The sequence below is a fragment of the Choloepus didactylus genome, chromosome 17 (assembly GCF_015220235.1).
Source record: "Choloepus didactylus isolate mChoDid1 chromosome 17, mChoDid1.pri, whole genome shotgun sequence".
Taxonomy (NCBI): Eukaryota; Metazoa; Chordata; class Mammalia; order Pilosa; family Megalonychidae; genus Choloepus; species Choloepus didactylus.
Window position 1 is genome coordinate 42,023,042 of NC_051323.1, and position 17,205 is coordinate 42,040,246.

At 36.4% G+C, this 17,205-nt stretch overlaps 1 protein-coding gene across 30 annotated transcripts in view; it reads left to right on the forward strand.

The window, feature by feature from the left end:
• Window positions 1–17,205, forward strand: part of NRXN1 (neurexin 1) — a 1,176,176-nt gene that overhangs the window by 1,118,810 nt on the left and 40,161 nt on the right. The gene's annotated exons all lie outside the window — the stretch shown is intronic.

A 17,205-nucleotide genomic window follows, 5' to 3' on the forward strand; every position in this document is an offset into this window, starting at 1 on the left:
GTTGATACCCTGCTAGCTAGTCCGTATTCTAGTGAAGAGGAAAAATGTCTTGGCACTATAATATTTCCCAGGCCTATGGGAATTAGAGCTAGCAGAAGCAAGAGTTTGGCCAGATGGGCTTGGCATGCTTGGCAGTGAGTGGAGACAATAGGTGGAGGTGGAGCAGATGGAGCACTGAGGAGAAAGCATATCAGAAAAGGTGTGGGAGGGGTGGGAGGAGAGAAGTGTGCTTAATAGTGAAGGAAGCCTGGCCTGTCTTTTCATGGGAACTGGTTGTATCTTCTTTGAATTATGAGACAGCATGTCAAGGCTATTGAGACAACTATTTTTATTAAATCAGGTAGCCCCTGACGAATAGGTTAGGCAAGAAACTCCATGAAATAGAAGTTGCTTTACAGTATTATAAATGATGTACTGCCTATTTCAAATTGTTTGTAACTTTGTTCTCATTGCCATGTTCAGGAAAAGGTATGCACAGTATTAAAATTAAGCTATTATAATATTTGGGTCAGTGGTATCTAAATAACTACTAAACTTATTGTTTACCAGACTTTTTTGATTCAGGCATCCCTAAGTAAGCTAGCTTTCAGTTCTGAAAATGTTAAGAGCCCAATGCCAACTAATTTATTATTTAACTTCTGGCTTTTAGCTAGATTTTCATTTCTAGAATGTTTTTTAAATGTTTTATTTAAGTATTTGTCAATTTTGTAATGATGCCTGGGAGATAAACCAATGACCAGTTCAAATTCTGAAATGAAATTAATCTCTCAGCACCCTTCATCAAGCCTTCTGTCACCCAAGGCCCCAGAGAACTGGGCAAAGCTTTTGCCCAGAAAGGTCACAAGGCTAGGAGAACACAAAAATCCATTTAATTCTAAATTCTCTGATTTTAATGATTCTTTCAAAACTGCAGATCAACTTAGACAAATTTCCAGTCCTTAGTCCAACTTAATTTGACCAAAATCATGTTGCCAAAACATACCAATAAAACACAAATGAAAAAATCATAAATGTACATCTTTTGGTCAGTGAGTTGCACACAGCTCACTTGTCAATCATTTGATTGGTGCCCGTTATGTGTGTAAAGCATTCTGATTCTCCAGAGGAATTTTTGCCATGGTGCACATCTCTATTATTTTGACACACCTTTTGGTCCTTGGCTTGTCAGGGAACAGTAACTTGAACAACAGGATGAAAAACTTTATCTTTTGTACCTTGAAGTAAATTCAAGATAATTTACTCAGACCATTTATACTAATTTTCCCATGGTGAAAGAATTAATATAATTTCTTATTATTTCTGCAGTCCTTTTCCTCTACACCCTGTCCTTAGAAAATGGAAAGTATCTACTAAGCAGCAAAATGTTCTCTCAGAAAATTCCCTCTAACATTTTTGGTAAGAAATAGAATCTTCAGGCACAACTTTGGACAGGTACTTAATATTGAAAGATTGACTGGTGTTCATTAGGAAGATGACCCAGTGATAAAGAATAAATATTTTCATTAACTTTGCACAATCAAGGGAGCCTAGGAGGTTAAGCAACACATTCTCCTGGCAGGCAAAGTGGAATGAAACTGGAAGAGCCTTGGAATTGGTGTTAAATGTGTGGTTGCAATAGCCTTTGGGCTCAACAGCCAAACAAATTTCTTAACAAGACATTAACCAGGGAAATGCTTACATATTTTCAAAATAATTAGTGATACAGCATTGCATGTTAAGGATGTTTTGGGTAGTTATGATGAAATGTTACTGTCTATGTGTCTTCCATATGCTCCTTTAATTTATGAAATGAGCTCATCCCACAGCATCTGTGAGCATTTATAAACTACAAGTGCCATCAATTAACTATATGATGGATGTAATAGGCAGTATGCTAATTGATGGGAAAAGTCCTCTTAGCTTACACTTTTTCGTTTACAAACAGGAAGTAGAGAGCCTGTAGCCAATACAACTATAGCAGAAGCACTTTCAGCCATTGTCTATATTGAGATTAAATGTTCCAAGAACGAAGCTTTCACTCTGCTCATTTGAAAATGACTCATTAAAAACAAGATTCCATGCTGTCAAAATTAGTGCTCTCAATTCCAGCATTAGGAGCAATAACAGAATTCATAGGTGCACAGTGTTTGGGGATATTTAGTTCTACTTAGTCCGAGTGGTTACATTTTATTATTCAGTCTTCTCTCTTTCACTTCCCATTACCCCTACTCTGAAACTTATTAGTCCTCTACTGCTTTACTATTGTTATGGCCTCAGCTACCTGTAGATAGAAAATATGTCATGCCATTAGCTTCAGAGCTCAAGATTATTAAACATAAACAATGAGCTGTGTATCAGTTCAACAGTGTATAGTGACACCAAATTGGGCTTTATACATTCTTGTGTATATTTAGCCTTTGAATTTCTTTGATTTCTACTAAGGTTACCAATACTGACCCAGAAACATTGATTTTACTCTCTGCTGTCTTATTTACATTTGTTTGACAGCTGATAATGTGAATCTCCTTAAGGCTTCTTTCTGTCTTTGTCCAGCACGGAGAATGGAGTCAAACATAATTTTGTGGAGTAGGTGGGCAATTCCAGCACAGAATAATTGGAGCGTCCAGCCAGTTATAAACCCATGGTATAAACCCATGACTGTGTCTGCAGTCCCTTAGCAGATTCAAGACACTCTGAGTCCAAAATGAATAGCAAACATGAAAAAGAAAATATTCTTAGTAGATGAGACACTTTCTATATTTTTTGTCATAAGTTGTCTTGTTATCACTACACATTTCCATTTGCTGCTCAAACTTTCACCTTCATTTGCGTTCTCTTGATCACACATTAGAAACTATCTCAAAGCTATTTTCCAAAAATGAGGCATATATTTTTGTTTACAATATTGTGCTATATACTGATGACACTGCAGATTAAGCCACCATTTGATTATTTTGTTGATAATAAAAGGGCTGAAATATCTTTGTTCCTATTTTCTCACAGCCCTAATGTAATATCATTAGTTATAAAGGCATCATTATTTCAAGTCTTGCTTGGTTCACAAAATGGAAACTATATGTGATGGTGGAAAATGACTTGAATGTTATTTTAGGGGACCAAAAGAAATCCGTCCAGAAGTCTGTGGGCTCCCACCTTCATTTCCACTACTTTTTCATTAAAACAGAATAGGTTTTGTAGGAAACTACAATCTTGGCTTTAAGCCTATTTCAGCTTTTTGACCCCAAATATTATTATACAAATTCACAGCCTAGATTTACTAGTAAATTCATGTGGAAATTAGAGGTTTCATTATATGGAGAAATGCCTTCACCTGGCTGACTTTTGAATTTTCCAAAATTGAATATTCTACTAGAGCATAATCAAAGATGAAATGTCTTCCCAACCATCCAATGAATTAATTTGCTTATATTGAAAAATTATTTATTATATATACAAAAGTATAGATTGCATATAAAAAATACAATATATATAATAAAAATAGGTATTTAATATACAAAACAAGGACTGCCTTTATGACTTCATAACAATACTGTTTAATTGTTCTGAAGTCATAAAATCTTGCATAGAATTTTGATTTATTGTTTTAAGCTCCTTAAAGATTGTTCATCTGTCAATACTAAGGAGTTGCATAGGAATAGCTTCACAAAGTCAATTCTCAATTACCCACAAGTGAATTCTCTTCATAATAGATTACCTTTCCTGACTAGATGTGCTTTCTGAACCACTTATTCTCCCATTGGCTGAAAATCATTGTTTTCAACTATAAACCATGACTTCCCTCAATTAGCCCAGCTAAATCTAAGTGGATCACCTATCCATTAGGTTTGTAGTGGGGCCAACTGTATTTTCAGAGCAGAATGTGGTGTGTGTTTGAATGTCTTTCTATACTAAACTCTGCTAAATATGTAGCTGCTAAATGATAGGCTTAAAGGCAACATATAATAAACCAGAAATTTGGGGTTGAATAGTCACTCTTAGGTTTGCCAAGATTTCTTTAGCCTTAGAAGTGTACCAACTCTTCCTAATTAAATGTAAGAAATACTAAGCACCCATCAATGCTAACTTGATCTCTGTCCCATTAATATTTTAAAAGCCAGTTTTCATGCTGTATGAAAAATAAAAGTATTGCAAAATGTTTGCAACTTTTTAATTTAAAGTCAACTGCATATTTAGTTTGTATTCACTATCATTATCATTAAAAATGACCATTATAGGTAAATGTTTTCCTTTAAAACTCAAGAAATTGGTTTCTTTTTACAATGATTGGAAGGTTTTGAAATATTGAGCCATTCTTCTAATAGCAAATAGACACTTTGGGGTAAGCTTAACTCTCAGGGCACTAGTGTATAATTGAGCGAGTTTGGTAAGTTACTCTAGCAATAACTTTCAGTATGCCTGATTCAACTTCATTCTCTGTTGATTTTATTTTCCTTTTTGCGGAGTGGGTGAGTGTAGGTTAGCATGGTAGGAAGCAAAGGTCTGACTTTGGATGAAACAATTTTTGAATAAATGGTGATGATTATGTAAACAATCTACTCATATTGTTAGAATGATTATCAGTATTATTATTTCCTCTGCAAGAATTTTCAGATACAATGAATAATTATAGGAAACTTTACGAACCATTCATTAGAAGTGACTGAAATGATACCCAGTATGAAACAGAAAACTGAATAGTTCTTGATTGCTTTACAAATCTAAAGCTAGGGATAAGTAAGCTTAGGTCACTATTTAAAAGCATCCATACAATAAGAGTTTCCTGGATCCCTGACAATGTGGTTTTCCACATAACCAGTAAGATTTCAATTATAGTAGATGTGTCATTTTAAACAGAAAGCGAAGGATGAAAACAAAATGAACACTGACTATCTCGCTCTACCTAGAAGTTCCCTAAATGATGCTTCAACTCTGTAGTACTTTGGGAAGAGAGATGAAGGTGGAAAATGATGAGATGAAGTAGAAAACTGTATGTTTGGTATCTTTGAAAGTCTATAATTTAAGAACATTGCCAAAGACATGCCTTTCAAATGAGGTTAATACATGATTTATGTCTGTAAATATTACAAGAAGGGCACAGAAATGTATAGGTTCCTTTGATGCTTTGTATCGGTTTGTATTTATTTCCCTTTATGAATGCATCTATACCTTTTTAAACAGAATTTTTTATATATACCAGTTTTGCCAACTTGTATGTAATATGTAAGATTTGGTCAAATCAGCATGCCTTTTAAATTTTTTTTAAATTTTGTAAATAAGCATTTTAATATGGAATGTTTCAGATTCATAGAAAAGTTGCAAACACACTAAGGAGAGTTCACCTTTATCCAGATCCCCCTAATGTTAATATCTTACCTATCCATTGTACATCTTTCAATACTAAGAAGCTCACATTCAGTATGCATTTTGAGAAGTGACTTGTTTCTAGAATTCGTGTGTCAAAGATATCCCTGAGTGTCATCAGACTGGTTTTTGGAAATTTCAGTGTCACTTGGTTTGATTCCCACCAATTAACTGAAAGAATCCCCTTCACTGGGCTCTTCAGTGTTTCCACTCACAAACATTCAGTGGAATATTTTAAGAGAAAAAAAATTAACAGATAAATAATCCTGTTTTGTTTGTACCTGTTTTATTTCCCACCCTTTAAATGTTGTTTGTATTCTGGCTTTAGTCTCAGAATCTCTTTCCCTTTCTCTGTTTCACTGGGAGATGTATACCATTCCCTGCCCAGAACTGTCTCCTAAACTTCAGACCTACCTTTACAACTGCTCCCAGTTCACCTCAAACTCAACATGTCCCAATGGGAACAGGTGATTTTTTGGAGCTTATCTAGTTTGAAACCTTTTTCTTCTAATTGATTTATATAAAAACATTGTACTGGAGAACGTTCTACAGCTACTGTTGTGATGAAGACCAACTTCTTAATTTTCTGGTCCTTGATTTCTCCATCTGTAAGGTGAGGGGCTTGCAGCTCCAATACTTCATGATTTTAGAGTGTACATGTTGAGTTTCCTTTGAAAAAAAAGTTTTAAAGAACAGTGGTCTTAGAAACGTGACTGCTTGTCATTTTGTTGAATCGTTTCACCAGAATTTTTAAATGAATTTGCATCTGGGATTTTCTCATGGAATTTTAATTTTCAAGTTAATATGAGAATAATTAAGTCATGGCTAGCATTAATCAGAGTGAAAGCTCCTTTTCTATTCCCATAATGAAGAATAGAAAGGCTCATTAGCACTCTTCCGACAAACCTGGTAGATTTCAGAAGTTTGGAGATTTGGAATCCTAGAAACTCACAATAGGAAATGTACAGAAAAAAACAGCATCTTTTCATCTCAACATCATTTTGTCAAATGAAGAAAATTTTGCACTGTGTACATCACAAAAGCAAACACAATTCTGTGGAAACAAAGGAATGGGGCCCCATGTTGCCCATTCTTCTCTTTGTGTTCCCAAAACCTCCACCTTTGCTAAGACACCTTGAAATTATTTCAGATCTATTTTTCATACAATGGATGCCAAAAAGGTTAAATTATTCATTGTAAGTAAGAATATTTATTACCATGTGTCAAGAAACCCTGAAATCTCTCTCTGCTATTTCTAATAAGAACCCTGTGGTGTAAAATGAAGGACTAAGTCTACTAAATGATTACCCACATGAATGCTGTACCTACTGTGTGTATTTTTAGGCTTTATATCAATAAATATTTTATAAAGTTCTGCATACTCTGGACTAAAAGTCCTTCAACCCCAAATCAGTGTCAGATTCTCCTCTAGGAAATAAGGTGCACTGTGGCTTCTGATGGAAATGGAAACAGAAGTGGTGACATAACCAATCAACAACATAGTCTGAGAAAAATTCTCATTACTGATAAAGATTTATGAGAAACCATAACAAAATGCCAAATGAGATCCTCAGAGAACAAGAGTTTGTAAGCAAAAAAGAGAGTAGGTTGACATTGGGAACAAAGGTTTAGGTGCATCTACAGTAATTGGAAACCTTTGACAAGAAAATATTCTTCTTAGACACAGGGACATGAAATTAGGGCTTTGATGTTTATAATTTCAAGACCTTTAAGATACAGGTGTAGTGATTGCATTTTTAATCTGTTTTCTATTTCCTATCTGCATCTAACTGTGTAATATTTACCCCCCACCAGGATTCAGTTTGTGCTCTTGGCAACCAACAATTTGAAGTGCAAATTGATGTATATAGTAGAGGTTTGGTTTTTAATATAATCATATAACAGAAGATTGATTTCCCGAACAGAGTTAGCTTGAAACACCTAATCTTTAATGCATCTCTGCATCCTTCAAAGCTTTGGAAGCATTGTGGTTCTTGGAGGAGAGAAGAAGGCGAGGTATTTTGAGGTGTGGTAAACACACACTTCAGCCAGCCCTTTTCATCATGGCCACATGAACTATGGGCCTGGATCTGTTGCAGCGGCTCTGAAACATATGACCAATTTATCACCCTTAGAGCCTTCCGTGTCTCATCACCCATGACATATTTTATTCTTTTATTGGGAACAGTTCCTCTTATCATTTTAAATTTCCTGTAACCAATGGAATTGACTCTGGGAAAAAGTATGCATGGGTTCTGAAAGGGCTTCATCAGGAGCTCACCATTCTTTGCCCATTTTAATTAATTAAAGTGACTGAGCAAATGTCTCTGCTTATTTCACCCTGCTTTGTTTAAGGAAAGATGTTCAAGGATGGAAAACCCTCTAAAGGATATTTTTCTGTCCTGTGTCCTTAAGAAACTGAGTGATGCAATTAAGTTTTGGAGTTTAGAAGGAGTGGAGTCTTTGCTATCACAACTGAGCTAAACCCAAAAGTCACACTGTGTAGGTGGCTAGTCCCCAAGCAGATCTTTTTTGAGGGATTGTCTTATTTGTACATTTGATAATACTTCTTTTCTTTTAAACCCTTTCCAGAATTTTCAAATAAAGATGTATCTCGGAGAGCACCCAGTGAAAGATTAACCCTACATTGCTAGGTCCGAAGTACCTCTGTCATGGGTTTCAGTTGTAAGATGTATCCCCTAGACAACCTGCCACTATCCAAATACGGATGGAGGAAACTTCTTTTTTTCCTTTTCTCCTTCCTTCTCTTTATAATGTCTTGTTTGCTTTCCCTCTTTCCTTCTACTCAGACTCTATCAGCAGCCTGCCAGTGGTTTTTCTTAGCCCCATTTCTGTCACTTAAAGAATTAAATTTTAAAAACAACCCCCAGCTCTAAGGTTGCTAGGTCACTAGTGATTATTTTTAGACTTCATGGCGGTAAGGAGAATTCACTGAATTCTGCGACATTGAAAGGAAATTTGTTGAGCACAAATTAATTCTTAGATGAATAAGGATTTTGTAGGATTTTAAGATTGGAAAGTAAGTTTATACATGGTAAGGGTAGCAAATTAGGCAGAAACTGTGGAGTCCTCAGGATATAAATACCAGAAGTTTAATTTTCAGTAAATCCCTGACACTTCCTTTACTTTATTTTATTTTATTTAGTCAGTTTGTTTATTTGCATTTTGTTTTAGCTTTCTCTGAAACTAAGGACATAAACCAAGGGGTTGTCTGTTGTTTTGTTGAAGTTTTTATTTATTTAATGTCTTAATTCTTAGGAATCGTGGTGAAATAGTCCATATTGTAGCTACTTAAAACCATTCATTGTCAATTGGCATCTGTCATGGTCAGCTGTAAAGTGAGTGTTTTAGAGCCAATAAATTTCACTGCATTGATATAGCATTAGGCCCTGCATATTAGTGTTTCATCTCTGGTAGCTATCAAGCAATTTAATGAAGTCAGAGATTATTGGTTTTGTGGATTTATCTGTGTATTACATATTTATATCATTTTAAAACTTTTCATTTGAAAATAATTATAAATTCACAGAATGTTGCAAAGAAATGTGCGGGGACATCCCCTGCACCCTTCACCCAGCCTCCCTCTGTGTTATCTTGCATAACTATAGTCCAATATCAAAAGCAGAATATTGACATTGGTATAAACCAGAGAGATGATTCTGATTTCACCAGTTATGCAAGCACTCATTACAGTGCATATGTGTGTGTGTGTCTCTGTGCAATTTTATCACATGTGTAGCTTCATGTACGTACCACCATAATCAAGATACTTAACCACAAGACTTTTTTAGGCTACCTGTAATTATTATCATTTAAAACGACCTGAGTGGTCATCGCCTCTAACCTTCTCATATTGGGGTGATTTACTTTAGTCAGTGGGTTAGAAAATGATAGAGATCCAGGTCGAATCTCAGGTTACTGTGTCCTATCCTAGATTAGTTTCAGGCATCCCACCCTACATTCTCGGTTTATAAAGTATGTGGTTGTTGTTCAGCCAGTTTAAAGATAAGAGAATTGAAGCAAAGAGAAGTTTTACAAGAGTTGCGTTGAACTATTTTATCTTAATTCTGGATTTTTAAAAATCTGATATTCTATTACTGGCTGCATAATGGGTCAGGGAATTCTAACAGTCAATGGAAGCATTAGATAAGTATTTCAAACAAAGTATGTATATGATAGAGGTATGTTGCTTCACAGGGACTCAGTATGATTACTGTGTGGGAGAAGGCAGTGGTTTCCATCTATAAAGAAGGCCAGACATTTAGCTACAATCTATATAATCAGCACTCTCCTCCCCAGACAGAATTGAATGCCTACCCCCCCTCCCATTCACCCACAAACATACCCATGAGATCACAGATATTATGAATTCTTTTCCTTTGCAATTCTGTCCTTAATATTTACTTTAATTTAGTTGCCACCTACAAAACTGTTGGGTGAGTTTTGGGGAAGAGGGATTGGGAACTGAGGCATATAATTTGATCCATTCATCTATTTGATATTCACTTTGAAAACATTTTTGGGTGCTACTTACTTACCTTTGGGAATCAATATGGTAATAAAAGAGTAGAACAGAAAATATTAGGAAAGAGTGTGAGGCAAAAGACTTTTCTACTTTATCAGCATCATAAAAATTAGAGATCTAAAAGACCCAGTGGCTGATTTGTCCTATTTCCATAGAAATTGCAGTGAACATTTTTCAAAAGGCCTAATCTATTTTTGTTTAAAATAAATGGGAACTCAATGCAGATTCTTGTTAGAGCTTGAAACTGCTGATTGTTGTGCTTTCCGGGTTGTTTTTCTTTTTAGACCCACTTGACAGTTTGCATAGCTAATTATTGTGTTCTCATTTGTTTAATTCCAGCATTGCTGTAGGCTTTTTAGAACGGGGGTTGGGGTGGGGTGGAGTGCTGCTGCAGTTTTAAAGTACATCAACAAGCTGTTAAAGCAGAGTGGGGGTGGGGGTGGGCAAGAGAATGATTATATGCGTGTCTGTGTGTGTTTTGGAAGATGTGTAAAAGTTAAAACAGCAAAGTGAATTTTAAATAACTACCAGGCTTGGTGGTTGGTTAATAATGCTTTTGTGAGGGTTTTGTCCATAACCTAATGCGGATATAGCTTGGTCTCTGGTGGTCTCATTTTATGTAGGGTACTTTTATCATGATGGATCATTTGCAGCAAAAGCTTTTTGTTAGGAAAACTGAAGAATTTACACTCAGAAATCCAGCTCTTTCTTGCCGATGAATTAATTTAAAAATATATATTGATTTGATTTGCATTGTATTAATTATAAATGGAGAAAGCTTTGTAATTTGAAGAGAACTTGTTAACTATTTCCTATATCAAATAGATAGTTTTAAAGCTTCCCAATTTTAGTGTTATGTGGATTCCATTTATGTGACAAAAGAATGCTATTGTCAAGAATCATTGCCTTTATTGCCAATGAATCATGAATCTATCATGCGGGTTTTGGAATTTAGAAGCATTACTGAGCCATTTACTAACAATTGGGGTAGTGATGGTTCAAAAGAGGTAAAAAGATGATGCTTTTTTGGGGGTAGGATGTTTGATTTAATGATTAGAATTATACTTTTTCATTTTCTTCTCTGCATTGTAGGAGGGAATGCTTTTAAAGAGGTTCATTAGATTGGAAGTTTGCTTTAATTGAGCATCTCTATGTAATTATCATGCTTCTCAAAGAATTTGTCCTCTTCAAATAAGGAAATCAATATGAAATCCAGTAGAAAAATTTTATAGCTAATTCATATTAAGAGTGTAATTCTGTATTTGCAACAATGGCAAAAATGCTTATAGGTGAACTTAGGTATACAGCCTCTCTGAGAGCAGCCAAACTGGAGAAAATTGGCCAGCAAAGAACAGATAATGAATGACTAGATCTCCACATTTGCATAAATTCATAAATAAATAAACAAATGGCATTTCATAGTTTCTGGTTACTATAAGGGGTAGAGACAGTTATTTCCAAACCTTTCGAGCACAATGAATGGCAAATATTGTTTGTCTAGTGATTTGAACCTCCGCATATGAACTCGGTTGAGTGCTTGAGAGCTAAGATGAAACTCATATACATTCTTGCAAACCATTGCCATGGCAACATACCTAAAATTTCCAAGGTCTGTCTCCCTTGAGTTTGCACCTGCAGTTAGGATATTGTGAAATAAAAAAGAAAGCTTTACAGCTTGAAAATGCTTTGGATTGATTGGGAATATGTTTTGAAATAAAGTGGAGTTTAAAATTAAAAAGCAAAATAGAACATTTCGGAGAAAAAAGTACATTTACATTTTTCATACAATGTCTGGCTTTTCCCCCCTCCTATTTCACAATATTGTAGACAAGAGCAAATGTGGATAGTCTACCTTTTGTGGTTATTAGGATATTGGGGATTTGCCCACACTGTGAAACATGCTGCCTCCCGGCAGGTGAAAGGTAACATGCACATATCTTGTGTAATAATAATGAAGGCAATAATAGCCAAGATTTATTTAGTGTTTATTATGTACCAGGAACAGTGTTAAGCACTTCTTCTGTCATGATACTCTCAATTCTTACAACTACCTTGCAGAGATTGGCACTGCATCCTTCCCATTTTACAAATGAGAGGTTAAATAAATCATTCAAGTTCTAACAGCTTCAAATGGCAGAACCCAAATTTAAACATGAGTCTGTCTGACTCCAATTCCCATACTCTGTATCACTGGAGAGCAGGGTTACAAAATCCCTTAACTTGTATCACTCCTCTCCTCAATTTGTCAAGTAACAGGTGGTCCCAGGAAATACAGAAAGGAGGCTACCATGAAGAACATCTCCCTCTCTGTTCAGAATACACTGGGTGAATCGCTCACCCTGGATAACTACAGCTGGAACCCTGTATGACTGCATCAGATTCTACCTATAAGTATAAGTCAAGGTGCCTCCCAGTCTTTCAGATAGCAAAGTGGTCAGGGACAGTGAGACCAGCCACCTTCCTTATTACATCGCTTCATCTCTGTCTTCTTCCCTGCACTCAGTGGAATGACAAGGGAGACATGGATTCTATTTGACTAAATTCTGGAAAGAAGAAATTGAGGTATTTAGAATCTAGTTCCAATAAGATCTCCGGGACTCAATGAAATAATAAAAAAAAAAAAAGTTTATTTGAGAATCTCAGAGTAAAAATCTTACTGGGAAAGTCACTTACAAATAAATGCACTACCCTCATAAAGAACTTTGCGTTTTGAGGAAACTACCAGGTCTTATGTATTTCAAGCCATGAGCCATGACCCAGTGCTTGCAAGCACCTGGGTTTCCTGATTTGAGAGACTACTGACTCTCTTTCTTTATAGCCAGTTTATCCTTTCTCAATTTGGTTAGATAACTCATTATCTGAACTTCCAGCTCAGAGTTGATCTGAAGCAGCAAACTGGAAGGGAAAAGGTGGCCTGTAAAACCTGACAGTGATAAACAAGAGAGAAAAACTAGGAAGAGCATGCATAGACCAAAAATAAAAGAGAAGTTTGGGGACTGTGCTGGTTTGTATATATTATGCCCCGCAGAAAAAGCCATATTCTTTAATGCAATCTTGTAGGGGCAGACGTATTAGTGTGGATTGGGTTGGAATCTATTGGTTCAGTGTCCATGGAGATGTCACCTACCCAACTGTAGGTGATAATTCTGATTAGATAATTTCCGTGGAGGTGTGGCCCTGCCCATACAGCATGGGCCTGTTTAGTTTACTGGAGCACTATATAAGCTCAGACAGAAGGAGCTCACTGCTAGCTGCATCTGAGAGACACATTTTGAAGATGGCCATTGGCAGCTGTGCAGACATTTTGGAGAATACCATTTTGAAATGCAACCTAGGAGCAAGCAGACGCCAGCCACGTGCCTTCCCAGCTAACGGAGGTTTTCCGAATGCCAGTGGCCTTTCTCCAGTGAAGGTACCCTTTGTTGATGGACACTTTATGGCCTTAAGACTGTAACTGTGTAACCAAATAAACCCCCTTTTATAAAAGCCAATTCATTTCTAGTGTTTTGCATTCTGGCAGCATTAGTAAACTAGAACAGGGACCTATGCAGTAGGAGTGATGATACTATCCTCTTTGAAGTCTGAGATTATTATTGTGTTGCAGGTCCTGATTCTCAGAACAGTGACACCAAATCATTAAGAAAAGCCTGTCATCTGTACCTTCTGTTTAAAAGCTTCAAAAGTTTTCAAAAGTTTTTATAAGTTTATTCTAGTAAATAGAAGGCTCATATTCTGGTTTGCTAATGCTGCTGGAATGCAAAATACCAGAGATGGATTGGCTTTCATAAAGGGGGTTTATTTGGTTACCAAGTTACAGTCTTAAGGCCATAAAGTGTCCAAGGTAAGACATCAACACAGGCTACCTTTACTGAAGGATGGCTGATGGCATCTGAAAACCTCTGTTAGCTCAGAAGGCACGTGGCTGGCATCTGCTTGCTCCCAGGTTGTGTTTCAAAATGGTGTTCTCCAAAATGTCAGTGTCAGCTTCCAATGGCCGTCTTCAAAATGTGTCTCTCAGCTGCAGCTAGCAGTGAGCCCCTTCTGTCTGAACTTCTTAGGACTCCAGTGAACTAATATAGGCCCATGCTGAATGGGCAGGGCCACGCCTCCTTGGAAATTATCTAATCAGAGTTATCACCTACAGTTGGGTGGGTCACATATCCATGGAAACAACCTAATCAGAAGGTTCCAATCTAATCAACACTTATACATCTGCCTCCACAAGATTGCATTAAAGAATATGGCTTTTTCTAGGGGACATACATATGCAAACCAGCACACCTTGTTTCTTGCCCTTAATCTATGGGCATCCCAGTAATGAGAATGAAAGGATGAGGGCAGAGATTGCAGAGGTGTGCAGAGGAGGAAAAGGACACATCCAAACACAGGGGAGACACATAACAATGGTGAGGAAACATGTCACAATCGGAGGGGACAAAGCCATCCACGAGAGGATATAGTTAATCACTTACATGTCTAAGTGTTTTACATATTATCTTTATTTATCACACTTTTTAAATAATATAAAATGCATGAATAGTCACTGAAGAATGGGTCATTAGGCATGGCAAATGAAACACTCAAATACCTGCATGAACAGAGTTCTGCAACAGATACTGTCTAATGGAAAACGTGCACAAAAGCAGGCTCTCTAAAGAAGCTATCTTCAGTAGAAGACACATAGCAAAGTCCTGCCCTAGTGCTTTCATGTGTGTTCTTCAGTTGGTCCTAACTGGACTGTCTGTTCCAGGTGATATTGGCAGGAGCAATGGCTCCCCAGTATTTCTCAAAGGACTTGCTTAAAATATCAATAAAACATATTTCAAAATTGAAAACGGCAAATCATGTAACAGAAACTTGGGAAATGTAGCAAGTCATTTTTATCTTCCCCATCCTCAAACATAAAACTAGGACCAATAGAAGGAGTATGATGCGAAATGCCTGGAGGGTCAGGAGGGCAGAATGTGTTCCTGAGTCTGACACCGAGCGGTGTAGTGATTTAATACTGCACCTTTGACATTCCAAACTAGGGTTTCCCTTTTTGTACTACATGGGAACTACAGCAGAAAACCGAAAGAGCCTGGCGACCTCTGAAACAAATAGGTTTAATGAATGCCTGGTTACATCATGTAGTTGGGGAGGAAAAAAGAGAAGCTCCTTGGCTATTCAATACGGTGATAATGTTGTGATTGCTTTTGAAATGTTTTTTTTTTTAATGCTTTCATATAAAATATGTAATTTCCTATGTTTATAGAAAGTTTAAGCATTGAAGTGTGAATTTAAGTAAAAAAATTGCACTTACTTTGTTGAGGGAATGTCTATGTCTGAAGATCCAGGGGTCCTGATGCTAGGAATAAACTTTTCTTTCCTTGTCTTAGTGAGAACAAAGACAGAATGTGTACAGAGGACCAGCTCTGTCTATGGAATAAACACTAACAACATCTTCTATGCGCCAACCACTGTGTCAGGCTTTGTGTCTGTCTAGTCTGAGATAATTTAATATTTATCATGATCTTGCCAAATGGGTGTAGACAGCCTTATTTTACAGAGGAAAAAATCCAGAGAAGTTAAGAAATTTGCCCAAAGTCACACATCTAGTAGGAGATAATGCTCAGATTTAAGTCCAAATTTGTTTGGCTCCAAATCTCATGCTCTTTCTGTGGTGGATGGTGGACAGAGCAACTTTTGGCTCACGGAGGACTTCATTTGTCACACACTTGAAGTTCCTTTTTGCAATTTAAAGCATGGAAAGCTAGCTACTTAGCATTTGCCTTGATTTCACTGGTCCCAACCCACCCCTCTTAGGAATCATCTTTGAGAACTATTAAAGGCTGCCAATATTCTCTCACCCACAAATGTATATATGGTAAATTGTTCTCATAGAATGTGGATGCTCAATCATTTAAACTAGAGAATTAGAAGTCAAGCAGCAGAGCTCTAAAAAGTTCAAATCAAATCAACAAATACATGCATTATTTCTGCAGTATTTTAGCAGAGTAAATGGACTGCCAATTATATGATAAATTTCTTCTCAAAGAAAATTTTCAAGACTTCTTTGACCTATGGAATCATATGTTATAATAATAATGGAAAGAGAGCATCTAATTCAGCTCCTTGATTTTACAGATTAAGGAATGGGCCAAGGCGGTGAGCCGTATTGGCTAGTGTCAAACCACAGTTGTTCTTTGGATTTTCCTTCTTGCCATGAGATCTTCTTTTCTCCTAGATTGTAACAGTACAGTTGAAGTAGGATGAGATACAACATGAAAACAACGGAAAAAGAAGCAATGTAAATAGCAATGCCATTTCTTAGTTGTAAAAGTGAAAGCGCATCAGTTGCTTAAAAATGAACAGTGGAGTTGGCAGTCACATTTTCCAAAAGAACTTACATGAACCTGCATCTTTTTGTTTTTCAAATGATTGTTTTTTCCAATCAGCTGATGGATCAGGTATCAGAGTCCATAGAGCATCTCTGGTTCTTTCCAATTCCACAAATTTGGAAAGATTTTTGCAACATTCTGAGGTGCTTTTATATTGTCTAGTACAGTAAAGAGATTTATAATGTTGGTGATATTTTCCCATTTAAATTGGTTGTATTTTTCCTATTATGCTGGCTAGAATCCTCTCTGATTCAATGAGTGGGTGTCTGTTCAGTGTCTCCTGTATACTAGGAATTAGCCAGGAACTATGGATACTGTGAAATCTTTACACGGTCAATAAACGTGTAAAAGGTTAATTAACTACTTCGTAGAAGGATAGGTGCTACCTTCAAACTCAAGGGAAACTAGACCACGTGCTCTATGACTACTATACTGTGAGCATTTTGAGTCAACAAAACTTTTTTTTTTATTCCTCCGCTACATAACTTCTTCTTAATAAAAAATATCCAACAAATGATTATGGATGAATGAATTAACGTAAGTCAATAGATACTGTACATTTTGTGAATGCATTGTGTCTTCTTGGTCTGAATTTGATGACTGGTCTCAGCCAGCCCTCATCTTCATGCCATTTATTTCAGGAAGAAGGAAAAACTTTTATTCTGTAGTTAAATTTTGAAAGAAAACATGATAAATGCACATTTCTCTTATAATTCCATAAAGATACTTATATGTAGAAATAGAGTTTGGGGGACTCAGGGAGAGTGGGAATATTATACAAGGGAAAAAACAGAATAATATTCAACTTTTTCTCAGTGCTTTCTGCAAAGCAGGCAATATCTTATTGCTTTCTTGAAGGCTCACAGGATAGGAATGCTTCATAATAGCAGATAGATCAACTTATTGCAAGGCATTTTTAGCTTTGCCTTCCTTTTAACC